Source organism: Mauremys mutica, chromosome 24 (genome assembly GCF_020497125.1).
Source record: "Mauremys mutica isolate MM-2020 ecotype Southern chromosome 24, ASM2049712v1, whole genome shotgun sequence".
NCBI classification, from domain to species: domain Eukaryota; kingdom Metazoa; phylum Chordata; order Testudines; family Geoemydidae; genus Mauremys; species Mauremys mutica.
Window position 1 is genome coordinate 16,618,298 of NC_059095.1, and position 27,596 is coordinate 16,645,893.

Below are 27,596 nucleotides of genomic sequence, written 5' to 3' on the forward strand. Positions count from 1 at the left end.
AAATACCCAAAGTACACCATGCAACCCAATGATCAATGTGATATTAGTTTTCCAATGATACCTCACATGACGCCTGTTAGATACAGACTATGACATAAGAGCATTGGGGTACATTCAACTGGTTAGGCCAGCTGAAACTCAGTACCTGATACCAATGAACCTTCTGGATTGGGGTGCTCTTAGGATCACAGTAGTCTTTGCCCTATTCTGGGAGGTCATCTCCCTCTTCCCAAAACCAGTCTGTCCAGCTCCCTGGCCTACACATTTCTCAAGGAATCATGCTTTAAAAGCCATTAGCCTGCAGTGCTAATGCTTTGGAAGTGTTCGGTTCATGAAAAACTGATACATTCATTCCTGAGCTGTGCTAGTCATAAATTTCAAAAGGAATCATGCGTGAAAAGCCACTAGTAAGCACTGCTCCTGATTAGGAATAGATCTGTTCAGAGAAAAAATGAGAAATTCATTGGGGAGCTGTGCTACAGATAATCTTTGCTATGAATCTTCCTTTTAAAAACATAACATGCACTGCTAATGGATTTGAAGAGATCTGTTTGTGAGACAGATGAAAAATGAAAAATCCAATCCTGAGCTGTGATAGTGAAAAAATTATCAACAAATCATGATTCTAAGGCTTAGCCATTAGGGTGCATTGCTAATGGTTTGGAAAAGATCGGTTCGCGACAAAGAGGCAAAATGAGAAATTTATTCTTGATTTTTGCTTCTGACAAATGTCTCCAGAAAACATCATGTTAAGGCCATTAAGATTTACTTCTCCATATTTGGAGGACATCGCTTCGTGAGAGAGACGAAAAAGAGTATTTTATTCCTGATCTGTGCTAGGAATACATTTCTCAAGCAACCTTGCTTTAAAAGTCATCAGGATGCAGTGCTAATAATTTGGAAGAGATCGGATCGTTAGAAAGAGGAAAAATGAGAATTTCATTTCTGATCACAACTAAGGAAGAATTTCTCAAGCAAGCATGCTTTAAAAGCAATTAAGCTGCAAAGCTAATGGTTTGGAAGAGATCTCTTCATGAGATCAAAAGAAAAATTGATTATTGAGCGGTGCTACAGATAATCTGTTCTAGGAATCTTCTTTTCAAACCAGATGCAGTGCTAATGCATTTGAAGAGATGTGTTTGTGAGAAAGAAGAAAAATGAGAAATTAATTCCTGAGCTATGCTATCGACAAATGTCTCAAGGAAACATAATCTAAAAGCCATTACGATTTAGTTCTTAAGTTTGGAAGAGATCTGTTGGTGAGAAAGACGAGAAAGAGAATGTTGTTCCTGAGCTGAGGCGGGGGTAAAATGTCTCAAGGAATCACGATTCAAAAGCCGTGAGGATGCACTGCTCATGGTTTGGAAGAGATCTGTTCATGAGCGCAAAAGAGGAATTCATTGGTGACCTGTGCTAGGGATAACCTTCTCTAGGAATGTTCCTTTTATAACCTTTTGGATGCACTGCTATTGGCTTTTAAGAGATTTCTTTGTGAGCGAGATGAAAAATGAAAGACCTTTTTCTCTGAAAGAGCATTAATCTTCTGAAAAGTAATTTTCTGTTTTTCTAAGTCAGACATTTCCCTTTTAAAAATAATCCTGGACGTTTCCTGGCCTTTTCCTTATCATGGAATTACAGGGGTTTGAGCAGCTTGTCTTTTTTTCATGCTTTCATTACTAAGGCTAAATGTTCCGTAATACAGCTAGCGTGAGCTAAGGACACCGGTGAGGCTAATGGAGGATGAAAACTAACCCCTGTGTGTGAAATCATGGCTCCAGTGGAGTCATTTTCAAAATTCGCCCTTTGGCTTATTTCCTGCCCCCAAATTTTCTGGCTTCTCTCTCTCTTACTCTCCCTTTTGGGGACCTGCTCTCTACCAAGAGTCACCAGGAGGGAAACCGAAATTCTTTCGAAGGATCGTACCATGAGAAAGTTGTGTCTAGCCTCGATCAGGCATGAATTTCGAAGTCTGACTGAGTGGGTCTTCACCCCGCTCGCTGTCTCCAATAAATCATTGTCGCGTTTCTCAGTTTGGTCATTTTCGTGAAGTGATCGCTACCAAACCACCAGGAGAGCTTTCTCATGGCTTTTACTCGAAGAATCCATGAGTAATTAGTCACTATCACTAGTGAGGAATTCATTTCTCATTTGGCAATTTTTTCAGACCCGGTCTCTACCAAACCAGAGGCAGATTACTGGAGCCGCGGGACTGTCGACTGGCAGAGCACCCCCCGCAGCGTGCCGCCGTGCTTGAGGCTCTGAAATGGCTAGAGCTGCCCGTGGGAATGAGGTTCTCACTTTTAGTTATTTTCATGAGCCAGCCTCTACCAAAGAAGCAGTGGAGAATACGAATGGCTTCGAAGGACGATGCCATGAAAAATTTTGTCACTAGCACTACGCAGGACGGAATTGCTCTTTTTTCACCAACCGATCTCTACCAAACTACCCAGGAGAGCTTTCGCATGGCTTTTAGATGACGCTTCCATGAGAAATTTCTCACTAGGCGAGATCAAGAATGAATTGCTCAAGTTTTTAGTTTTCCAAACGGCTATGGCATTCGAAGGACGAGTCCATGAACAATTTTGTCACTAGCACGGCTCAGGAAAGAATTTCTCTTTTTTAGCATTTTCCACGAACTGAACGCTACCAACCACCAGGAGGGAAACGGAAAGGCTTTTAGAGGATGATTCCATGAGAAGTCTAGCACTAGCGTTATACAACAATTGAACGGTCATTTTAACAAGTTTCACGACCCGATCTCTAGCAAACCAGCAGGGGAATAGCCTAATGGCTTTGGAAGGAAGATTGCTTGGATATGGTGAGTCTAGTTCCAGCCTTCCTTCGCGGAACCCCTGAAATAGGCTGAGATGAAAGACATGCCTTCACCCAATTTGTCCCTCTTTAAAGCCTGGAACAGACATGCTTCTAATAACCGTGCAGACAATAAACTTTAAGACCTTTTTCCTGAAACAGCATTAACCTTTTGAAAAGTAATTTTGTGCTTTTCTAGGTCAGTTATCCTCCTTTTAAAAATAATCCTGTACGTTTCCTGGCATTTTCCTTATCATGGAATTGTTTGAGCAGCTTGTCTTGTTTCACGCGTTCATTACATATGCCCAATGTTCCCTAATACAGAGAGTGTGAGCTAAGGACACCAATGAGGCTAAAGGGATGATGAAAACTAACCCCTCTGTGTGAAATCATGGCTCCAGTGAAGTCGATGTCAAAATTTGGCCTTTGGCTTATTTCCTGCTCCCAAATTTTCTGGTTTCTCTCGCTCTTTTTGGGACCTGCTCTCTCCCAAGAGTCACCAGGAGGGAAACTGAAATACTTTCGCAGGAGCAGACTGTGAGACATTTGTCTCTAGCCCTGATCAGGAATGAATTTCAAAGTCTGAGTGGGTATTCACCCGCGAAAGCTTACTCGCGAATACGTCTGCTACGGGACTCATTTGCCCTTTTCTTAGTTTGGTCATTTTCGTGAAGCGATCGCTACCAAACCACCAGAAAGGTTTCTCATGGCTTCTACACCAAGATTCCATGAGCAATTAGTCAGTAGCACTGATGAGGAATGAATTTTGCATTTGGTAATTTTATCTCACCCGATTTCTACCAAACAGCAGCAGCTCATCCTAACGACTGTTAGAGAAACATTCCGTGAGACGTCTGTCACTAGCCAGGGGGTGGGGCTGAGGTGGGCTAGATGGAAAATTTGGGGGACTACGTCAGAGGTGGGTGAGCGGAGCCGGACAGTGTGCGACAGCTGCTCTGCTAGCTGGTGCCACGGGGCGAGTGGATGCAGCGCTGTGGTCTCCTCAGCGTGCAGCCGCCCTTCGGCTGCTTGCAGCCCTTAGGAGCTGCCTGGCAAGGGGCCCGGCTCCGGGATCAGCAGAGCCGTTGAGGAGCAGGGGCCAGCGTGGGTCAGTCGGGTTTGCTGTGGGGAAACTTGTCCCTTCCACCGGCCCTGGGCAGTGACCCCCAATGTGTGGCGACATGGCCTGTGGTCTTCTCTTGGCACCCCAGCCCCTTGCTCGGGCTCAGGTCTGCACTGCCGCTGGCGTAGGGCTGTCAGACCTCCGCTGGAAAACGGTACCTGCAGGGTCCGATCAGTGCTACTGAGTAACCCTCCCCAGTCGGGCAGGACGAGCAGCTGCTGCTGGACCAGCAGTCAGGAACTGCCCAGCTCAGTCAGAGAGCGGTAGCGGTGGGGTGCACCCGGGGAAGCGAGCCTGAAGTGCAAAGCATTTGAGGATCAGGGCGTGTAGCCAGGTCACTTCCGAGACCCCCCCGCCCAGCTTCCTTTGTTCCCCGCTCCTGGAGCATGGCTCTCCCTCCCACATCCTGCTGCAGTCAAACATATCCCGACCCTGGGAGAACAGCTGTACCTCCAGCGTCCTGCCCCAGTCACACAAATCCCGACCCTGGGAGAACAGCTGTACCTCCAGCGTCCTGCCTTAGTCACTCCCTCCCCCAACCCAGGGAGAAGAGCTGTACCTGTAACGTCCTGCCTCAGTCACCCACACCCCGACCCTGGGATAACAGTTGTACCTCCGTCATCCTGCCCCATTCACACAAATCCCGACCCTGGGAGAACAGCTGTACCTCCAGAGTCCTGCCCCAGTCCTCACTCCTGACCCTGGGAGAACAGCTGTACCTCTAACCTCCTGCTCCAGTCCCCACCCCTCACCCTGGGAGAACAGCTCTACCTCCCGTTTCCTATCCCAGTCTCACACACCCAGAGCACAGGTTTCCCTCCCCATCCTACCCCAGTTACCACTTGTGACATTGCACTCTACATGAATTTATGAAAATATGCTGAGTTTAAATATAGTGTAACTACACTATGCTTCATGCAAAAGGTCTCTTGTAATGTATCATTACAAAGCTTATAATATACGGAGTGTGTTCCTCCTAGTTGTACCACTCTTGTATCTGAAACTAGAACTATGAACTATAATGCTGAGGGTCTATTGTACTTATGCAAAATTTGGGCCATTAATGGTGGTTTGGAATCTTGATGGCTCCCATTAACCAGGACAATTGACTGTAGATGGCTCTGTTTTACCTGTGCCTAGGTCAGAAAGCAAGGCAAGGGGAGGGGGTGTAATCTTAAAAAAACCCCAACCTTTCAGACCTTCTTTATAGATCATAAAGAGAGCTAATGCTTCTGCAGTTTTGAGTGTCAGGAGCCCCGTCCGGGTGGACTCGCTGCAGGAAGCGCACAGTGTGGAAGGGGATGCTGAATGCTCCCAGGTCAGATCCAGGAAGGTCGAAACTGTGTAAGCATCTTGCCCTGGAGACAGTCCGCTCACAGAGAGGAGGGTCCCCCAGAGTCCTGATTGGCCTCGTATGGAGACGTTCCAGAGCATAACCTGGGGGGGGTCTCTGTGATTTGGGGACGCTGTGACAGTCAGCTCAGATAATATGGTGATGGGCACCTTCTGAGACCAAAAATAAAGTATCCCAGAGGTTATTTAGGGTGCAATTATAAGTAGGTGCAGGCCATTTCCCTACTTTAAGGTGTGTGTGATTGGGGGGACCACAGCCCCCCCCCCTCAAATTTGAGCCTGTAGAAGTGGGCAATCCCAGGCCCAAAATTAGCAACTGAGCCCTACCTCAACCCCTCACTGGCTGTGGGGCTAACCCCTGATTAGCGGAGGTAAGAGCTCTACTCCCCAGTTGACATGCCAAGGTAGTAGCACTAGGCTCTGCCAGCCAGGGGAGCCAGCGGAAGGGGGACAACATCCCCCTCTTGACATCACAGCTAGCCAGAGGCAAGGAAGGCCACATGAGAGGATGATCCTAAACTGGTCATCAAGGGGTTATCCAGAATATTATGGCCTGGTGACATGCTTCACCCCATCCTGTTTAGTCAGTGGGGATTTGTTGTAACTTGTGATGCGGTTGAAGGCAGCAGCAAGCTCCCAGCCTGCGGGGCGGGGACTAGGCTGGTTTCTGTTGCACAGAGCAGTCCTTTTATAGAAGGGCACCAGCCAGCTCCCTGTCCTGTGTGCATTAGGGGAGAAGTTACTGGTGAGAGGATGGGGACAGACACCCCTGTTAGGCTGGACCCAAAGGTGAGACAGCGCAAGCCTGGGATACACAGTGTGGAGGATACACACAGTGATAAGGAACACACAGACTAAGCAGGACGGGGGGGACACAAGCACTAAAGGAGACATAGTGCTGGGGAGGTACACAGACATTTATCTATCTCCCACCAGCCATGGTGGGCCCTGTGGCACCACGGGAGTGGCAGTGTCTCCTGTCTCCATTTCCTGTCAGCCACTGCCAGGCCCGGCTGGACTTCCCATTTTCGGTGCGAGTCCAGAAGCAGAAGTTACCATGAGGTGGTGCCATGAAGGGTGGAGCTGTTGTCAGGAGAAAGCAGGAGGAGTAGGTGGGGTCCGTGCTACCATGGGGAGGTGCCACCCTTTCTGTGAAAGGGCCCCAGCATTGTGGGAGATTGTGATGGAGTAAAAACTGTCTGCACAGTAAATGGTAGGGCAGGGGATGACTTTAGGTGATGGACAGTACCTGGGCCTGTAATCTGAGCTAGGCGGGGGGGAGGGGAGGTCAACACCTTTGCCCGGGAAGCTAGACAAAGGCAGAGAGCCGGCTGGAGAGGGTTGGGTCAGTTTCGGTTTTGGGCTGGGGGGTGCAGTGCAGGGAATCCCAAGCTGGGAACGAAGCTCCCTGAATCCCCAGAAGGACTTGATTGAGGGGTCCTGGTTGTGCCTACAAGCTCTGCTGTAGCCTGCGTTCCTGTTGTCCAATAAACCTTCTGTTTTACAGGCTGGCTGAGAGTCACTGTGAGTCCCAGGGAGAGGGGTACAGGGCCTGACTCCTCCCACTCCGTGACAACTGGTGGCAGCGGCGGGATCTACTGCACCCCGTGGACGGTGCTTCCTGCAATAAGTGACTGGAGAGCAGTAAAACAAAGGGGGACGGACAGGGACCAGGTGAGCTGAAGAGACAGAGAGAGACGGTTTCAGGAGGTGATTAACCCCGGGTAGTGTGTGACCAGAGAGAAGGACTTTGCAGTAACAGGGTTCCCTGGGGGGATTGCAGGAGCAGTCCCAGGGGCGGAGGAGTCTGCAGCTCAACCCTGACAGAGAGGGGGTGACTTGAAGAAGGGCTGGTGCACGAGGAGTCTCCCTGGAACCAGAGGGAAGCTGAGAGCACAGGCCGGTGAGTGGCCAGCAGGAAGATGTATGCTAAGCACCTTAAGAAAGACCTGGTGGAGCTGTGCAGGCAGAGGGGGCTGCGCATTGGGAGGTCCACCAAAGACCAGCTAATTGCTCAGCTGGAGGAGAAGGATCGCTTGGATCAACCAAGCCCTGTCCCGGAGGGAAGTCGCCCAGCGGATGCAGTGTGGGCCCCGGGACCTGACATGGCTGGGAGGGGCCAGACTACTGCCGAGGACACCCCGAGACCCTGCCCACCTACACCTAGGGGAGGGGTTGGGGGAAGCCCAGCGAATACCGAGGGCACCCTGACCCCAGCAGCCAGCAGGGGATTGTCCCGTTGGAGCTCCCCGTCCCTGGAGCGGATGCGGCTGGAATATGACAGGGAGGTGCTCGAGTAAAGGAGGCAAGAACTGAGGCAGGAGTGGGAGGAACAGGAGAACCAGCGCCAGCGTGAGCTGGAGGAGAAGGAGACCCAACATAAGCATGAGCTGGAACTGGCCTGGCTGAGAAGGAGTGGGGCCCCGGCTGCAGTGAGTGAGGGGGGACCCAAGCCTACAAAGAGCTTTGATAAGTGCTTCCTGGCCTAGCGTAAGGAGGGGGAGGCCATGGATACCTTCCTGACAGCCTTTGAGAAGGCCTGCGAGCTGCACAAAGTTGACCCTGCAGACAGGATCCAGTTTCTCACCCCCTTACTGGACTCCACAGCTGTGGAGGTGTACAGCCAAATGGAAGGGGCAGAGACAGGGGACTACGAACTGTTCAAAAAGGCCCTGCTCTGCGAGTTTGGGCTGATTCCTGAGATGTACCAGAAAAGGTTCCGGAGTCAGCGTAAAACCCATGAGGTCACATACCTACAACTGGTCAACCGGGCGCAGGGATATGCCCGCAAGTGGACAGCTGGGGCCCACACTAAAGAGGACCTGCTTGACCTATTCATACTGGAGCACCTGTATGAGCAGTGCCCGTCCAACCTGAGGCTGTGGTTGATGGACCAGAAGCTGGAGAACCCACAGCACGCAGGCCAGCTGGCTGACGAATTTGTGGACAGTCGGGCAGGTGATAACAGGGAGGAGTCTCGAAGGAGCAGGCCTGCCTCAACGCAGAGAGAAAGTCACCATGGGCCCTCCCAGGGGGGGCCTATGGAGAACCTCCACCAAAGAGGAACATCCAGCGTCAGGTCCATCCCACCCACTCGAGGGGACCCACGAGACATGGGCTGCTATCACTGTGGCCAACGAGGCCACATACAGGCCCAATGCCCCAAGCTCAGGGACAGACTAAGCAGACCCAACCCACAGAGGGTTGACTGGGTAAAGACCCAGCTGGACGAGGGGCAGTGTTCCCAGGAGAGGGAGGCTGACAGCATACCACCTGCGAAGGAGGGAGGAGGGCCCCAGGTCAGCTCCTCTGGGGGGCTGGCTGCTCCAGACTCCGGGTTTTTGGTTTACAGGGTGGGCACGGGGCTGCCCCTCCGGAGAGAGTGCCTTGTTCCCCTGGAGGTAGACGGGAGGAAGGTCAGTGGATACTGGGACACGGGTGCAGAGGTGACGCTGGCCCGGCCCGAAGTGGTGGCCTCAGATCGGATGGTACCCGACACCTACCTGACCCTGATGGGCGTGGGCGGGACCCCCATTCAAGGTGCCCGTGGCGAGGGTACACCTGAAGTGGGGGCCAAGGAGGGCCCCAAGGACATGCGGGTACACCTGCATTTGCCCACGGAGGTGTTAATGCAGGAGAATGAAAAGGGGGAGAGACACCCCATTGTGTACCTGAGCAAGAAGTTGCTACCCCAGGAGCAGAACTACGTGGCCATCGAGAAGGAATGCCTGGCCATGGTGTGGGCCCTTAAGAAACTAGAGCCATATCTCTTTGGTGAACACTTTACCGTGTACACCGACCACTCTCCACTGACCTGGCTGCACCAGATGAAAGGAGCCAACGCCAAGCTCCTGAGGTGGCGCCTGCTCCTGCAGGACTATGACATGGACGTGGCCCATGTGAAGGGACGTGCCAACCTGATAGCGGACGCGTTGTCCTGGAGAGGGGGCCCTGAACTTCCCCAGGTCACTGGGCAGAGTGACCCCGCTCAGTTCAATCTCGAAGGGGGGAGAGATGTGATGGAGTAGGAACTGTCTGCACAGTAAATGGTAGGGCAGGGGATGACTTTAGGTGATGGACAGTTCCTGGGCCTGTAACCTGAGCTAGGCGGGGGGGAGGGGAGGTCAACACCTTTGCCCGGGAAGCTAGACAAAGGCAGAGAGCCGGCTGGAGAGGGTTGGGTCAGTTTCGGTTTTGGGCTGGGGGGTGCAGTGCAGGGAATCCCAAGCTGGGAACTAAGCTTCCTGAACCCCCAGAAGGACTTGATTGAGGGGTCCTGGCTGTGCCCACAAGCTCTGCTGTAGCCTGCGTTCCTGTTGTCCAATAAACCTTCTGTTTTACAGGCTGGCTGAGAGTCACTGTGAGTCCCAGGAAGAGGGGTACAGGACCTGACTCCCCCCACTCCATGACAGAGATGTCATCTCCCTGCCATGCCATGCTCTGCACCAGACCCTGCCTGTCCCGGGAGGTGCAGGCTCCAGCCCGTGGAGCTGAAGTAGGGAACTCCATACCCCAGCACGTCAGCACCCCCATTCTCAATTCCCCTTGTCCCTGCTGCCACCCCACCCCATCAGTTATAGAACGGGAGGAAACTTTACTTCTACTCACTTTTCCTGGTTGGACTCTAATAGAGCGAGTACCAGAGCATCTTAACTTCCATTCACTGTTCCGGTTGGACTCTAATAGAATCTTAACTTCCAAATTGGGAAAGAGAGTGTTTTTCCAGTGGCAATTTACCAGCAAGTGTATGTGATGAAAGCTTTACAGAGTAGGCAGCTACTTCACTGCCGCACCCTGTTTGCTTTTCTTTTTCAATAGCTTTATCCCTATGGCGAAGCTCACAAACGCTCCATAAGGACAAACATTGCTTGTTTCATAGTAAATATAGAAATATGGGCTGAAAATCCTCATTACTCAGAATAATGTGGAAACTAACACTTTAAAGTGAAGACCCTAGGTTTGATTGTTAATTATTCATGCCTCCAGTAATAAAACTTCCAAGGAAGCTCCAAATTATTAATAAATTGTTTCTAAAGTTCATTTCAAGTTGAACTTGTTTTTAAGGAATAACCAAGCTCGCGAATGTTTATACAATTACACAAATTTTGGACAACCTTTTTAATGCAAAGACCTGTTTTAAGCCCCACTTGGACAGCAGTTAAATATGGGCTCATTACTGTTTGACATGTATAAAGTATTTTTCTCTTTAGACAAGGTTAACCATTTGTGTGTAGGAATATGACTGAATCTGGTCACATCTGGGCAGGTGTGCATCCCAACAGGCTTGGTCTCAAGAGCCTGCAAGAGAGGCGCTTGGGGAGGAGTGCAAGAGAGACACACTGAGGTCTTGGGTGCTAGAGTGATGCGGAAATGGGTGTAACCAGCCTATTGATCCATTTCTGTTCATCCACTGGGGGTGATGCAGAGCGGATGGGAGAGGGAGGCAGGGAGAGCAAGATCTCACGCACCAGTAGAGCTTTGGGAAGTGAAGACTCTTTCTTGGGTTATTTCCTGTACTTGCAGAAGACTCCTCCAGGACAGTGGAGCGGAGCAGGGCAGGAGTTTCAGCCCCAGGAAGAGGATCTGGAAGAAATGGACCTGAGCAATCTAGACATCCAACTTTCCAGAGGCATGTAACCAGAGATTCTCAATCCTCACCTCTCTTCCTTCCACATCACTGGGCAAGAGTTCCTGGTCATGGCATGCTAGCCCTGCTCTCTACCTTGCTTCAGCGGATGTGAGCATTCTGGTTGGGGAGACCTCTGTGGGATAAAGGCAAGGGGAAAGGATAATAGAATTCTATGCAGTGTGATACTTTGGGATGTGGGTGAAGCCTGGTGCCTCTTACATATAGCCATGCCTGCCTTGGGGAGGCGTAGAACCAGTCCTTCTGGAATAGAAATCACTGGAGCCAAATACCTTTAGAGTCTCTGCCACTCACTTGATGTTCTTGGGTTGTTTCCTGCAAGGGAGACCTGGTGGAAAAATCACTTCAGCTCTGTCCTGAGATTGAGCAGTAGGACAGCCTGGCTTTGAGACAGATGCCAGGCAAGATCAGCTGGGCGCAGAGGACTGTTACTCTCACCGAGATGAGGGGCAGTGTTAGGGGAGGGGGCTTGAAAGGGCTATAGCCACCCCTAAATTTGCCTCAACCTCCCTGTATCCACCCATCCCAGCGCAAAGGTAAAATGTTAGGGAGCCACTTTACTAGTGCTGGCCGCGGCCTCCAGAGCTCGGCGCCTGACCAGAAGCTGCCGTTCTCAGCCCCCCACTCCCCGTATGTCAGAGCCACCAGCTGCATAGGGTGGCTAACTTTCTAATTTGGGAAAACTGGATGCTGAGCACTGGAACTTCCCTGCCCCCTGCTCCACCTTCTCTAGGAAAGCACTGCTCCTGCTCCTCCTCCTCTTCCCTCAAGGCTCCCCCCCATCTTCCCCACTCTGTCGCTCGCTGATTTCCTCCCCTCCCTCCCCCCCACCAGCTGAGCAGGCCTTGAGGGGCGTGGTGGCTTGGATCACAGAAACACCCCTGGGCACTGCCACCTGTTGTGCCAAGACTACTCCAGCACCTGGTCTTGTTGAGCCAGACATGCCCGTCTGCTCCAGCACAGACCCAGGGTCTGAACCACATGTTCCAAAGCTGCAGACTTAAACTGAAAGCAACTTGCAGAAGTGTTCTTGTCTTCCACACTCAGAAGACTCCCAATGGGTTCCAAATCCCCCAAAAATCCATTTTACCCTATACAAAGCTTATACAGGGTAAACTCATAAATTGGTCACCCTGTATAACTGATAGAGAGCTATGCACAGCTGTTTGCCCCCTCCCGGGTATTAATACATACTCTGGGTTAATTAATAAGCAAAAAATGATTTAGGTCGGGGGAGGAAGTGACAAAGCAGGACGCTGGAGGTACAGCTGTTGTCCCAGGTCGGGATTTGTGTGACTGGGTCAGGACTCTGGAGGTACAGCTGTTCTCCCAGGGTCAGGATGTGTGTGAATGGGTCAGGATTCTGGAGGTACAGCTGTTGTCCCAGGTCGGGATTTGTGTGACTGGGGCAGGACGCTGGAGGTACAGCTGTTCTCCCAGGGACGGGATATGTTTGACTGGGGCAGGACGCTGGAGGTACAGCTGTTCTCCCAGGGTCGGGATTTGTGTGACTGGGGCAGGACGCTGGAGGTACAGCTGTTCTCCCAGGGTCGGGATATGTTTGACTGCGGCAGGATGTGGGAGGGAGAGCCGTGGTCCAGGAGCGGGGAACAAAGGAAGCTGGGCGGGGGGGTCTCGGAAGTGACCTGGCTACACGCCCTGCTCCTCAAATGCTTTGCACTTCAGGCTCGCTTCCCCGGGTGCACCCCACCGGTACCGCTCTCTGACTGAGCTGGGCAGTTCCTGACTGCTGGTCCAGCAGCAGCTGCTCGTCCTGCCCGATTGGGGAGGGTTACTCAGTAGCACTGATCGGACCCTGCAGGTACCGTTTTCCAGCGGAGGTCTGACAGCCCTACGCCAGCGGCAGTGCAGACCTGAGCCCGAGCAAGGGGCTGGGGTGCCAAGAGAAGACCACAGGCCATGTCGCCACACATTGGGGGTCACTGCCCAGGGCAGGTGGAAGGGACAAGTTTCCCCACAGCAAACCCGACTGACCCACGCTGGCCCCTGCTCCTCAACGGCTCTGCTGATCCCGGAGCCGGGCCCCTTGCCAGGCAGCTCCTAAGGGCTGCAAGCAGCCGAAGGGCGGCTGCACGCTGAGGAGACCACAGCGCTGCATCCACTCGCCCCGTGGCACCAGCTAGCAGAGCAGCTGCCGCCCACTGCCCGGCTCCGCTCGCCCACCTCTGACGTAGTCCCCCAAATTTTCCATCTAGCCCACCTCAGCCCCACCCCCTGGCTAGTGACAGACGTCTCACGGAATGTTTCTCTAACAGTCGTTAGGATGAGCTGCTGCTGTTTGGTAGAAATCGGGTGAGATAAAATTACCAAATGCAAAATTCATTCCTCATCAGTGCTACTGACTAATTGCTCATGGAATCTTGGTGTAGAAGCCATGAGAAACCTTTCTGGTGGTTTGGTAGCGATCGCTTCACGAAAATGACCAAACTGAGAATAGGGCAAATGAGTCCCGTAGCAGACGTATTCGCGAGTAAACTTTCGCGGGTGAATACCCACTCAGACTTTGAAATTCATTCCTGATCAGGGCTAGAGACAAATGTCTCAAGAGTCTGCTCCTGCGAAAGTATTTCAGTTTCCCTCCTGGTGACTCTTGGGAGAGAGCAGGTCCCAAAAAGGGCGAGAGAAACCAGAAAATTTGGGGGCAGGAAATAAGCCAAAGGCCGAATTTTGACATCGACTTCACTGGAGCCATGATTTCACACAGAGGGGTTAGTTTTCATCATCCCTTTAGCCTCATCGGTGTCCTTAGCTCAAGCTCTCTGTATTAGGGAACATTGGGCATATGTAATGAACGTGTGAAACAAGACAAGCTGCTCAAACCCCTGTAATTCCATGATAAGGAAAATGCCAGGAAACGTACAGGATTATTTTTAAAAGGAGGATAACTGACCTAGAAAAGCACAAAATTACTTTTCAAAAGGTTAATGCTGTTTCAGAAAAAGGTCTTAAAGTTTATTGTCTGCAGTGTTATTAGAAGCGTGTCTGTTCCAGGCTTTAAAGAGGGACAAATTGGGTGAAGGCATGTCTTTCATCTCAGCCTATTTCAGGGGTTCCGCGAGGGAGGGCTGAAACTAAACTCACCATATCCAAGCAATCTTCCTTTCAAAGCCATTAGGCTACTCCCCTGCTGGTTTGCTAGAGATCGGGTCGTGAAACTTGTTAAAATGACCGTTCAATTGTTGTATAATGCTAGTGCTAGACTTTTCATCTTCTAAAAGCCCACTCAGTCAGACTTCGAAATTCAGTCCTGATCGAGGCTAGAGACAAATTTCTTATGGTACGATCCGCCGAAAGAATTTCATTTTCCCTCCTGGTGACTCTCGGTAGAGAGCAGGTCCCCGAAAGGGAGACAGAGAGAGCGAGCGAGAGAGAGAAGCCAGAATATTTGGGGGCAGGAAATAATCAAAGGGCGAATTTTGAAATCGCCTTCACTGGAGCCATGATTTCACACACAGGGGTTTAGTTTTCGTCATCCCTTTAGCCTCATCGGTGTCCTTAGCTCACGCTCTCTGTATTAGGGAACATTGGGCATATGTAATGAACGCATGAAACAAGACAAGCTGCTCAAACCCGTATAATTCCATGATAAGGAAAAGGCCAGAAAACGTCCAGGATTATTTTTAAAAGGAAGATGACTGACCGAGAAAAATAGAAAATTACTTTTCAGACGGTTAATGCTCTTTCAGAGAAAAATGTCTTTCATTTTTCATCTTTCTTACAAACAAATCTCTTAAAAGCCATTAGCAGTGCATCCAAATGGTTATAAAAGGAACATTCCTAGAGAAGGTTATCCCTAGCACAGATCACCAATGAATTCCTCTTTTGCGCTCATGAACAGATCTCTTCCAAACCATTATTAATGCATCCTCACGGCTTTTGAACCGTGATTCCTTGAGACAGTTAGCCGTACAGCAGCTCAGGAACAAAAGTTTCTTTCTCATCTGTTTCAGGAACGGATCTCTTCCAAACAGAACTAAAGCGTAACGGCTTTTAGCTTATTTTTCCTTGAGACATTTGTCAATAGCAGAGCTCACGAATGAATTGCTTTTTTTCCCGCTTTGTCATGATTCCTTGAGAACTTTATCCCTAGTACAGATCAGGAATGAATTTATCAGTTTTTGTCTTTTTCGTGAACTTTTTTCACTTCCAAATCATTAGCATTGCATCCTGATGACTTTTCAAGCAAGGCTGCTTGAGAAATTTATTCCTAGCACAGATCCGGAATAAAATACTCTTTTTCGTCTCTCTCACGAAGCAATGGCCTCCAAATATGGAGAAGTAAATCTTAATGGCCTTTACATGATGTTTTCTGGAGACATTTGTCAGTAGCAAAAATTCCAGAATAAAGTTCTCATTTTTCCTCTTTGTCGCGAACTGATCTCTTCCAAACCATTAGCAATGGTTAAGCCTAATGGCTAAGCCTTAGACTCATGATTCCCTCTTGATAAATTTTTCACTATCACAACTCAGGATTGAATTTCTCATTATTCATCTGTGTCACAAACAGATCTCTTCAAATCCATTAGCACTGCATCTAATGTTTTGAAAAGGAAGATTCCTAGAACAAATTATCTGTAGCACAGCTCACCAATGAATTTCTCGTTTGATCGCATGAACAGATAGCTTCCAAACGATTAGCTTTGCAGCTTAATTTCTTTTAAAGCATGATTCCTTGAGCACTTTATCCCTAGCACAGATCCGAAATAATGAACTACTCTTTTGTCTTTCTCACCATCCCGTCTCTTCGTAAACACTAGCAGTGCATCTTATAGATTTTTAGACAAGGGTTTCTTGAGCAATTTGTCAGTAGAAAAAAATCAGAACTAAGTTTATAATTTTTCCTCTTTCTCTTGAACGGATTTCTCCCAAACCATTACCAATGCATCTGTCATAGGTTTCACCTCCACTCTGAACCTTAGAGTATAGAAGTGGGGACCTGCATGAGAAGCCCGAAGCTTAATTACCAGCTTAGATCAATATGCTGCCAATATGCTTAGATCAATATGCTGCCAATTACCAGCTTAGATCAATATGCATCCAAATAGTTGAGTCATTTGGAAAACTGTCTCCCCCCCAAAATCTTCCCCTTCCTGGGTAGCCTTGAGAGACTCCTCCAGTTCCCTGGTGAACACCGATCCAAACGCCTTGGAGCTGAACACAAGGAGGAATTACTCCTCTCGCCCCCGCTTTTTTTCGCCCACCAATCCCTGGTGAGTCCAGAGCCAATCCCCTTGGAGCTAAAAACATGGAATCAAAACACAAGCTATTCCCCTGGGCAAAACTAGGTTACACAAAAAAAATACCCAATTTGATTATTCCCCTAATGCCAAGACAAGTTACAAAAAGAAAATAAACATAAACCTATTTATTTTCTGCCTTAATACTTTCTACTCTGATAAGAGGCTGATTCCTTGATCTTGTCCACTCCGGCCAAAACAAACTGACTCTAAAGAAAGGAAACTTCCCTCCTTCCTTTGAAACATCTTGTTCCCACAGTCATTCCCCTGGTCAGGCATCAGCTAGGCTAGGTGAACTTCTTAACTCTTTACAGGTAAAATAGGCACTAACCTTTAACTATCCGTTTATGAAAGCACCCAAATGGTGTTTGGGGCATGGATCCTTGATACATTTGTCAACAGCACAACTCAGGAATAAATTTCTCATTGTTCATCTTTCTCACAAACAGATCTCTCTTCAAAGCCATTAGCAGTGCATCCGAATGGTTTAAAAAGGAAGATTCCTAGAGACGTTTATCCCTAGCACACCTCACCAATGAATTTCTCATTTGAGCTCAGGAACAGATCGCTTCCAGAGCAGTAGCAATGCTTTATAGTGGCTTTTCAAGCATGATTCCTTGAGAAATTTATCATTATCACAGCTCAAGAATGAATTTATCATTTTTTGACTTTCTCCTGAACCGAGCTCTTCCAAACCGTTAGCACTGCATGCTAGTGATTCGTCCCTAGCAGTGATTAGAAATAACATTCCCATTTTCCCTCTTTCTCACGAAACATTCTCTTCCAAAAAAATAAGTAATGGATCCTAATAGCTTTTGAAGCATGATTCCTTGTGAAATTTATCCCTAGCACATAGGAACAAAAGCCTCTTTTTTGTCCTTCTCCTGAACCCACCCCTTACAAACCATTAGCAGTGCAGCACAGATCAGGAATAATTAACTATTTTTTTTTGTCTTTCTCACCGACCCATCTCTTCGGAGACACTAGCAGTGCCTCATGCTTTTTTTAGACGAGGATTCCTTGAGAAAATTCTCCCTTGCACAGATCAGGAATAAATTTCAAATTTTTCCTATTTCTTTCTAACCGATCTCTTCTAAATCATTAGCGGTGCATCCTAGTGGCTTTTGAAACATGATTCCTTGAGGAATTTGTCCCTAGCACAGCTCAGGAACAAAAGTCTCTTTTTCGTCATTCTCACGACCAATCTCTTTCATAGCAAGAGAACTACATCGTAATGGCTTTTAAAGGACGTTTGCCTGAGACAGTTATCACTAACAGCGCTCACGAATGAATGTCTCCTGGTGACTCCCTTTTGGTTCCCCAAAAGGAAGAGCTAAGCCAGAAAATTTTGGGGTAGGAAATAAGCAAAAGGGGCTCTCGCTATCTGTATTATGGCACATTTAGACTAGGTAATGAAAGGATTAACTCACACACCATATTGTCAAAGTGTTTGAAATCGGCTATCTTGATTATCACGTCAAAAGTTTTTTTTCTCCTGCTAAGTAGAGCTCATGTGAATTAATTACCTTCTTAGAGTGGGCAGGACAACCCCCACCTTTTCATGCTCTCTGTGTATTATATATATATATATATATTTCCTTACTGTATGTTCCTTTCTATGCTTTCGAGGAAGTGGGCTGTAGCCCATGGAGGCTTATGGTCAAATAGATTTGTTAGTCGCCACAAGTACTCCTGTTCTTTTATTGAAAAAAATTCGGTAGCCTCACTAGAAGCTGATGCTGTATCACTGACCACCAAGTCCAATGAATGAGAACTGCATGCGACAAAAAAAGCGCGAGGGTTTAACTCTCAGCTCCGTGTCTGTGCTCCTCTGTTCTTTCCATTCCTGTTGGCACCTGTATGGTAGCCCTCACCTCTCATGTTAGCTATCTCAATTCCCATATCTTCCAGCTTTTTAAGAAGCATATTTGTCATACTAGCGCCTGTAGTATCATCATTGTCAATAAATTCTAGAAAATGCTCTTTGAAATTGCAGGGACATTTTCACAAGGTTCTGTTGTTGTTACAACATGCACCATTACAGCCATTTGTTCCGTATGGCTGATGGCAGGTGTGCCTTCTAGAATAATATCTTGCTGACTTCAGATCTGCCACAATCTTCTGTTTGACTTTTGTTGCCAGTTACTGTATGATCTCATTTTGAATAGTTTTCCCAAGGTGATGGGATGTGTCCATTTTTTGAGCGGTGACTCTTCTTAGATGCTCGTGGAGTACAGCGTCAAACTCAGCCATCAGCGCCACAATTTTAAGAAGTTTCCATTGTTTGGGACATTCAGCTGATCTGAAGTGCCATGCAGTGCTAGGTTTTGGGTAGCAAGCAGTCACAATGACAATGAGCCTTTTCAGAACATTTTGCCAGTAAAAAGAACAGGAGTACTTGTGGCACCTTAAAGACTAACAAATTTATTTTAGCATGAGCTTTCGTGAGCTGCAGCTCACTTCTTCGGATGCATAGAATGGAACACACAGACAGGGGATATTTATACATACAGAGAACATGAAAAGGTGGAAGTATGCATACCAACAGGCAGAGTCTAATCAATTGAGATGAGCTATCGTCAGCAGGAGGAAAAAAAACTTTTTGAAGTGATAATTAAGATGGCCCATAGAAGGTGTGAGGAGAACTTAACATAGGGAAATAGATTCAATTGGTGTAATGACCCAACCATTCCCAGTCTTTGTTTAGGCCACAAAAAGAGACTCTGATGCAATCCTCTCTTGATGCTGATCATCTATTTTTGTCCTTTAACTGTAGTCTCATCTCAAGTTCTTTCCACCTGTGGAATGCTCTCTGGTGATTTGCTGCCTTCTCATGGCATGCCAGATTTCTAGCCAGTTTTTTCCAGTCCTTTGTTCCTGTAGTGTGGCTGGAACATTAGACTGGAAGAGTTTGCAACAAAAACAGTATGCAGCATTCTGGGTTTTTGAGTACACTTCACACCAGTAATGTGTTGAGTGGCAACTTCTATTTTCATTGTCTTTTGGGAACAAGAAGTTTTTTCACTTGCTGTGGCCCATGCAGTACATAGAAGTCCCTCAGGACACAGCTCAAGTGAGGCCACAGGAATGTGCCTGGTTACAGCCATTTGAGATGGAGCTGTGGATGCTGCAGTAGCTGCCAGGTCACCTGCACTCTGACTAACTGGAAGATCAGGCATCTCCTCACCACTCACATCCTCACTGGGGCTGGAAAGGCTCACCATGAAAAATTGTGTCTACGGGTAGCCGGATCGGCGGGTAGCGATTGGTTTATCGGGGATCGATATAGCGCGTATCATCTAGACGCGATATATTGCTCCCCGAACATTCGCCCGTCAACTCCGGAACTCCACCAGGGCAAGCGGCGGTAGCAGAGTCGACAGGGGGAGCTGTGGACGTCGATCCCGCACCATGAGGATGGGAGGTAAGTCGAAATAAGAGACTTTGACTTCAGCTACGCTATTCCCATAGCTGAAGTTGTGCATCTCTCATCAACCCCGCCCCCTAGCATAGACCAGTCCTACGTAGCGCCTCGCAGTGATCCCCTCCCTATGGCCACTCTGATGTTACTGGAGAGAAATCAACTGCCCATCCATCAAACTTGGGGAAGGCTTTTGCCTTCATTTTTCTGGGAACGGTGTCTGCAACATCCTTGCTGGGCAGAGCTGGCTCCACGGTTGAAACAGCGCCATTTAAAGGGAGGACTCTTCTGACTGCCACAGTGGATGCAGTTGGATGTGAGCCTTTCACCAAAAAGAAAATCATTGGCTTCACTGTTGGCTCTATCTCCTCCTTGTTCTATCTGTTCTCCCGAGTGCCCCAGATCTACACTAGTTACAAGAGGAAATCTACCCAGGGGTGTCATACTATCGTTTCGCTTTGGTGATGCTGGGGAACTCGCTGTATGGAATAAGTGTGCTTCTGAAGAACCCAGAACCAGGGCAAGCTGAAGGCAACTACTCATTCATCAGCTCCCCTAGCTGATTGGCAGCCTGGGGGTACTGGCTCTTGATGTGATTATCTCCTTCCAGTTCCTAGACCTGTTTTCTGTTAAAGGCAGAGGACTTTCCTGATAGGTCTCACCTGCTTGTAGTGATGACTCAAAAGGGATGAAATACTTTGACATTCGCGTACCTGTATCATAGTCACTGCGTTAATTGGCGCAAAGAAGCCCATCCATCAAACTTCCTCCCTCCCCTCCCTCCAGGCTTACAATTCCCCCTGCCAGCTCCCGATCAGTGTCACAATGATCCCCTCCTCAGCCCTCAGCCCCAGGAACCCCTGTCCTCTGCTTCCCCATCCGGCCCCACTAACTCTTCCTCCCATGTCTGGCTCCCTCGCCCCAGGGGCTGGGCATGGGGGTCCCACTCACCGCAATGCTCTCCACGAGGGCTGCTTTTGAAAAGTGGGGCTCCAGAGTGTCCCCCCCGATTCTGTGCTGAGAAACACAGACTTGGGACAGCTTGGAGGAAGCGGAGCTATTTGGCCCTGTCCTCCACCAGCTAGGAGTGGGGTGGGGGGAGAGAGAGCCTGTTATACAGGGACCTCCCCGCCCAACCCAAACCAGCTCCAGGGCTCAGGACCTCCATGGGGTTGGACAGGGAAAGCCGCCCCCTTCCCGAAACCAGTGTCGCCCTGCACAGACAGGGGTTGTAACTTGGGCTTGGTCTACACTAGGGGGGAGGTCAATCTAAGGTACGCAACTTCAGCTACGTGAATAGCGTAGCTGAAGTCGAAGTACCTTAGCTCGAATTACTTACCGTCCTCACGGCGTGGGATCGACGTCCGCGTCTCCCCATGTCTACTCTGTACCGCCATTCGCGTTGGTGGAGTTCCAGAGTCGACTGGAGCATGCTCGAGGCTCGATATATCGCGTCTAGATGAGACGCGATATATTGAACTCCGAGAAATCGATTGCTACCCGCCAATCCGGCGGGTAGTGAAGACGTATCCTTGGACAGTGTCTGCGGGGAGCGGAAACCTTGGCCTGTGTGGGACAAATGTCTCCACTTTGGGGTGCCAGATAGCAGAGGAGCTGTGTTCCCCCATTGGGGGTGAGGGATTCTCTGGGACAAGACCCCCCCGCTGCCTGGATGGGGATGGAACAAGAGGCAGGACAGACTCCGTGGCAGCACAGCTGGGGGATTTTTGTACCTCATCTCTGCCCTGGAGCTGCTGCTGGATGACCCTGATGGTGGCTTGTTCACGGGACACATCCTCCTCCTCTTCCTCCTCCACCTACTCCAGATGGGCACTGGGGGGTCTCCACCAGGAAGAGAAGGAGAAAGTATAATCCCTTCTGCTGCTGGGGGCATGCAGTGGACAGAGAAGGCTCCATGTTTCCCCCTCATTTGTAAGGAACCCCACGGCAGCGAGGGCCAAACCCTACCCCTCCCAGAGACGCCCTCAGCCCCATCAGCCTCAGGACCCCGTGGCAGTCAACATCAGGAACCCCACCACCTCAACATCATTGGGGAGGCTGGAGCTCCCCCGACTCCCCCGACTCCGCCCAGCATCCCCTGCCGCAGGGTGTGTCTGTGCCACCCCCCACTGGGGTCAGTGGGGCTCACGTGGGGGATGGGTTTGAGGGCTGTGGCAGGGCACGGAGGGCTGTGGTGGTGCTGTGGGGGATGGGTTTGAGGGCTGTGATATAGGACGGGGGGCTGTGGTGGGTGGGTTTGACAGCTATGGCAGGGGATGGGGGCTGTGGTGGGGCTGTGGGGGATGGGTTTGATCGCTGTAACGGGGTGGAGGGTTGTGGGGGGGCTGTGGGGGATGAGTATGAGCGCTGTGATAGGAGATGGAGGATGTGGTGGGGCTGGGTTTGAGCGCTGTGGTGGGGATGGAAGGGATGGGTCTGAGCACTGTGATAGGGGATGGGGGGCTGTGGCTGAGGGGTTTGATGAGCACTGTGGCAGGGGATAGGGGGCTGTGGTGGGTGTGTTTGAGGGCTGTGCCAGGGCACGGGGGGGGGCTGTGGGGGATGGGTTTGAGAACTGTGATAGCAGATGGAGGATGTGGTGGGGCTGTGGGGGATGGGTTTGAGCGCTGTGGTGGGGATGGAAGGAATAGGTCTGAGCACTGTGGCAGGGGACAGGGGGCTGTGGGGGATGTGTTTGAGGGCTGTGATATAGGACGGGGGGCTGTGGTGGGTGGGTTTGACAGCTATGGCAGGGGATGGGGGCTGTGGTGGGGCTGTGGGGGATGGGTTTGAGCGCTGTGGTGGGGATGGGGGGCTGTGGCTGGGGGGTTTGATGAGCACTGTGGCAGGGGACGGGGGCTGTGGGGGACGGGTTTGAGCCCTTTGATAGGGGACTGGGGGCTGTGGTGGGTGTGTTGGAGGGCTGTGCCAGGGCACGGGGGGCTGTGGTGGGGCTGTGGAGGAGGAGTTTGAGGGCTGTAGCAGGGGACGGGGGGGGGGCTATGGGGGATGGGTCTGAGGGCTGTGGCAGGGAACGAGGAGGCTGTGATGGGTCTGTGGGGGATGGGTTTGAGTGCTGTGGCAGGGAATGGGGGCTGTGGGGGATGGGTTTGAGGGCTGTGGCAGGGAATGGGGTGTGTGGAAGGGCTGTGGGGGAGGGTTTGACTGCTATGGCAGGGCAGGGGGGGGGCTTTGGTGGGGCTCTGGGGGCTGGATTTGAGCACTCTGGCAGGGAATGAGTGGCTGTGGTGGGGCTGTTGGGGATGGGTTTGAGGGCTGTGATATTGGACGGGGGGGCTGTGGGGGCAGGTTTGTCTGCTATGGCAGGAGATGGGGGCTGTGGTGGGGCTGTGGGGGATGGGTTTGAGCGCTGTGTCAGGGAATGGGAGCTGTGGGGGATGGGTTCGGGGGCTATGTTGGGGTCAGGGGGCGTTGGTGGAGCTGTGGGGGATGGGTTTGAGCACTGTGATAGCGGATGGGGGAATGTGGTGGGGATGGAAGGGAGAGGTCTGAGCACTGTGATAGGGGTTGGAGGATGTGGTGGGACTGTGGGGGATGGGTTTGAGCACTGTGATAGGGGATTTGGGGGCTGTGGAGGGGATGGGAGGGATAGGTCTGAGCACTGTGATAGGGGTTGGAGGATGTGGTGGGACTGTGGGGGATGGGTTTGAGCACTGTGGCAGGGGATGGGGGGCTGCGGTGGATTTGAGCGCTGTGATAGGGGATGGGGGGCTGTGGTGGGGCAGCTATGGCAAGTGTGATAAATGAAGAGGGGGTGTGGCTCCCTTTTATGGACACCAAGCCAGCCTGTTAGCTATAAAGTCCCTCTTGGTGGCTGTTCTCTGCATGCTTTTTTACCTGTAATGGGTTAAAAAAGTCCCCCAGGTGAAGGAAAGGGAGTGGGCACCTTACCAAAAAGAGCTAATAGGAAGACTAGAACTTTTTTAAATAGGGAAAAAATCTTCCCCTTTGTGTCTGTTGTTGTTCTCTGGGGTAGAGGGGAACAGGGCAGCAATTTTGCTATGAGAAGCTTTAAGCCAGGTATGAAAAATTATCAAATAATACCTCAACCCTACTTATCTGAAACCCCAAATATGTAAGTAAATCAGTGAATGTCTAGGAAGACGCATTTAGGGTTATTTCTTTTATTCCTCTTGGCTTGTGGACTCCTCTCTGCTAACCCCAAATGCTTTTGTTTTGCTTGTGACCTTTAAGCAGGACCTCGAGAAGGTTATTCTTGATGTTTAATTTTGTAAGTGGGATTTTTAAATCTAGTAAAAGCCTAAGATCCAGATGTATTTTGTTTGTTTGTTTTTAATAACATTTACCTATTTTAAGAACAGGATTGGATTTTTGGTGTCTCAAGAGATTTGTGCATGTTTTTAAATTAGCTGATGGCAACAGCTGATTTCTTCGTTTTCCTTTCTCAGCTCTTCCCCGGGAGAGGGAGGTGCAAGGGCTTGAGAGTACCCCACAGGAAGGAATGCTCAAGTTGTACCTTCCTGGGTTCCAAGGGGTTTTGCATTTGGGTGATAGCAGCGTCTACCTATCCCAAGATCAGAGCAAAACTTTAGGAGTTTAATACCAGCCCGGATTGGCAAGTATTAATTTTTAGAATCCTTGTGGGGCCCCACCTTCTGCACTTGAAGTGCCAGAGTGGAGAATCAGCCTTGACACACTCACAGCTACCTAGTGAACCGAGAGCCTCCCTTGTGCGCTCCTGTAGCAACCGCCAGCCGGTGTGAGTGGGAAAAGGGACAAGGAAGCACTGCTGCCTCAGGCCGGGAGAGGAGCTTGAGACTGAATACCTGAGTGAAGCAGGGCTGGGGAAAGGCTGAGGAGCTGGGGAGCTCCAGCCTAGAAAGCCCCAGGCTGCGGCCTAGCAGTGGGCCAACAGGTACTAGGGGTTGCAGAGGTAGCCCAGGGGTAGGCCAAGGCAGCAGGTCCAAACCCCTTTGCCTGTGATGAGTAGGCTGATACTGCAGTCTGCCCCAGAGTGTGGGGCTAGACAATGACTGGCAGTAGCCATATACTGAGGCAAGGTGGGGATAGAGGGTGGGGGTTCCCCAAGGAGGGGAGACCCTAAGAGAAAGGGGTTACTGCCGGGGGGGCAGCACCCCATGTAAAAGGGCACCGGGGTCCAGGGAGGGACTCGGGCCTGAGGACAGGTGGATCACCAGCCTGCAGAGGGCGCTCCGAACACTGGACTGAGCTAATTCCCGGAGTTGCCAGCAGGAGGCGCTTCAGGGGTGAGTCAGCCCGTCTACAGTGCCTCTGGCCAGGAGGGATTGTATAGTATTGTATACAGGAGGGCTGTTCCCTTCCCTTTATAGTTATGACAATACCAGTATAATGGCATCCTCTCTAGGGCTTTTACCGGTGTAGCTATTTAGCTCTAAACTCAATCCCCCAAATTAAATCATTCAATTGGTACAAAAATGGTGCCTAGGTCAGAAAGCAAGGCAAAGGGGGGGGGTAATCTTAAAAAAAACCCAGCCTTTCAGGCCTTCTTTCTAGATCATAAAAAGAGCTAATGCTTCTGCAGTGTTTTGAGCATATAAAGTGCTATCAAACACCAAGTGTTAGGATTATTAAAAGAGCACATGAATAAAAAAAGCCTTTGAGTAATCGCATATTGTGAATCAATTCCAGTCTGGGTAGTTGTATTCGGCCCACTTAAAATTCCCTTTCCAGTTAGCCAATGGTGAGCCCTGCACCTTGTGCCATCATGTATATATACATCAGTGCAAAGACCTACCACTCTGACTTGGGAGCATTTTCCACCCGTTTTGCATGGGTGCAGGTCAGGTAATGAATTGGGCCCTCTGGTTTTTCTCTTGGACTGACCCACATTGCCCCATCCCAAGATAAGGTGCAGGGCCAATCATGGAAGAACAGTGTCAGGGGAGGCAAAGGGCCTGATTCTGATCTCATGTTTGGTGTAAAACAGGAGTAACTCGATGGATGCCAATGTTAGGACATTAGTGTAAATGAGACCAGAATCGATCCCTGTGGTTGCCTGGTAAATTTGCGTAAGTGCTTTGCTCATTAAAATAGGACAAAAAGAAAGGGGAAAGAAATGGTGACGTAGGCCTGGTCAACACTAGGGGGCGGGGGTTGATGAGAGATACACAACTTCAGCTACGGGAATAGCGTAGCTGAAGTCAAAGTATCTTATTCCGACTTACATCCCGTCCTCACGATGCGGGATCGACGGCCGCAGCTCCCCATGTCGACGCCGCTCCCGCCGCTCGCCCTGGTGGGGTTCCGGAGTCGACGGGCGCGTGTTCGGGGATCGATAGATCGCGTCTAGATGAGATGTGATCTATCGATCCCCGATAAACCGATCGCTACCCGCTCATCCGGCCGGTAGTGTAGACATACCCTGACAGAATGAGAAGCTTAAGCCTGGAAAGCAGGAAGGTCACATCAAGCCTGGGACGATAAGAGCCAAGGTCAGCGAAGAGCAGGGCACTTGGTGCCAAGGTCACCCAGAAAAAGAAAATGAGATTGACACTCATCTCTTGCTGTTCTGGTTACATATTACTATCTCTCCTTTCCAGTTCGCCTTCCTTCCTTCCAACCAACTCCCCCGCCCCCCCCCGCCCCACACTCTTGTCTCATTAAGAAACAGCTCATCTGCAGGGGTCAACTCTCCTCTCATTCAGACTGATGCAACTCCACTGAGTTAATGCTGCTCTACAACAGTGGAAGTGAGGAAAATCTCCTGCTAGCAACAAGAGGCAACCCCTCAGCTGGTGCCATAGCTCCATCAGCTCTGCCCCCAAATAGCTTTTCTGGAGGAATGGAAAAGGCCGTTAAATGTGGAATAGCAGATCCATAGTCATTTTTGTTCCGATTAGCACTGCTGTCATGGCAGCCACCCAGGAGGGCTAGAAAAGAACAGAAGCTTCTGTCTCAGATGCTGCAGGCAGGACACAAGGACAGCTAGCGCTCTTGGCCCCTGGATCCTGACTCACGCAATGGGCTTGGGAGAACATCTCACTCTAGATTTCTCATTCCCAGGCCGGTCTACACTGGAGTGGGGGGAAATCGAGCTAAGATATGCAACTTCAGTTACGTGCATAGTGCAGCTGAAGTCGAAGTATCTTAGATCGATTTACCTCGCGTCCTCACGGCGCAGGAGTAACGTCCGGGGCTCCCCCTGTCGACTCCGCTACCACCATTCGCGCTGGTGGAGTTCCGGAGTCGACGGGAGCACTGCGGCCAACAGAGATCTCTTGGAACGTCTCACGACCCAGGGCTGAGGGGCAAATTAAAGGGCCCGGGTCTCTGGCCACCGTGGGAGCTCCGAGCCCTTTAAATCTGGCCCCAGCCCGGCTGCTGGAGCTGCGGGGGAAATTAAAGGGCTCTGGGCTCCCCGTAGCCGTGAGAGCTCTGAGCCCTTTAAATCCCCGCCGAGGAAGCCGGTGCGGTCCGGCACAGCGTACTGGCTCTTGCCGCTACGCCATACTGGACCGTACCGGCTTACTTTCACCTCTGGGTCAGAGCTCCCACAGCTGCGTAGAGCCCAGAGGCCTTTCAATTCCCCCCCACAGCTCCAGCAGCCGGGCTGGGGCCGGGATTTAAAGAGCTCACAGCAGGGGTGAAAGTAACTTCCAGGATTTACCGGTTCTGCCTGAGTCCTGAGGGGGCGTGGCCTCAACCGGAAGAGGCGGCAGTACCGGTAAGTCCTGGAAGTTATTTTCACCCCTGACTTAATCATTCCTTTACCTGAGTTCACCTTGTGCGCCGGTGACTCCCTCGAGCCGCAATCGCATTCCACCTCTAAGGGGGTGGACAGAGAGAGGCCACCATGCTCATCGGGGTGTCTCACAAGCAGTTGGGTTTTGGGTTCGGGTTCCAGCGTATCCATCAATGACTGGGCCAAAGGGCTCCCCTCGGTTGCTCCCTCCTCCTCCTCGGGACTGTCGCTGATGTAGCGCTTTCTCCGCAGATGATCAAAGACCCTCGGGGTGAAGA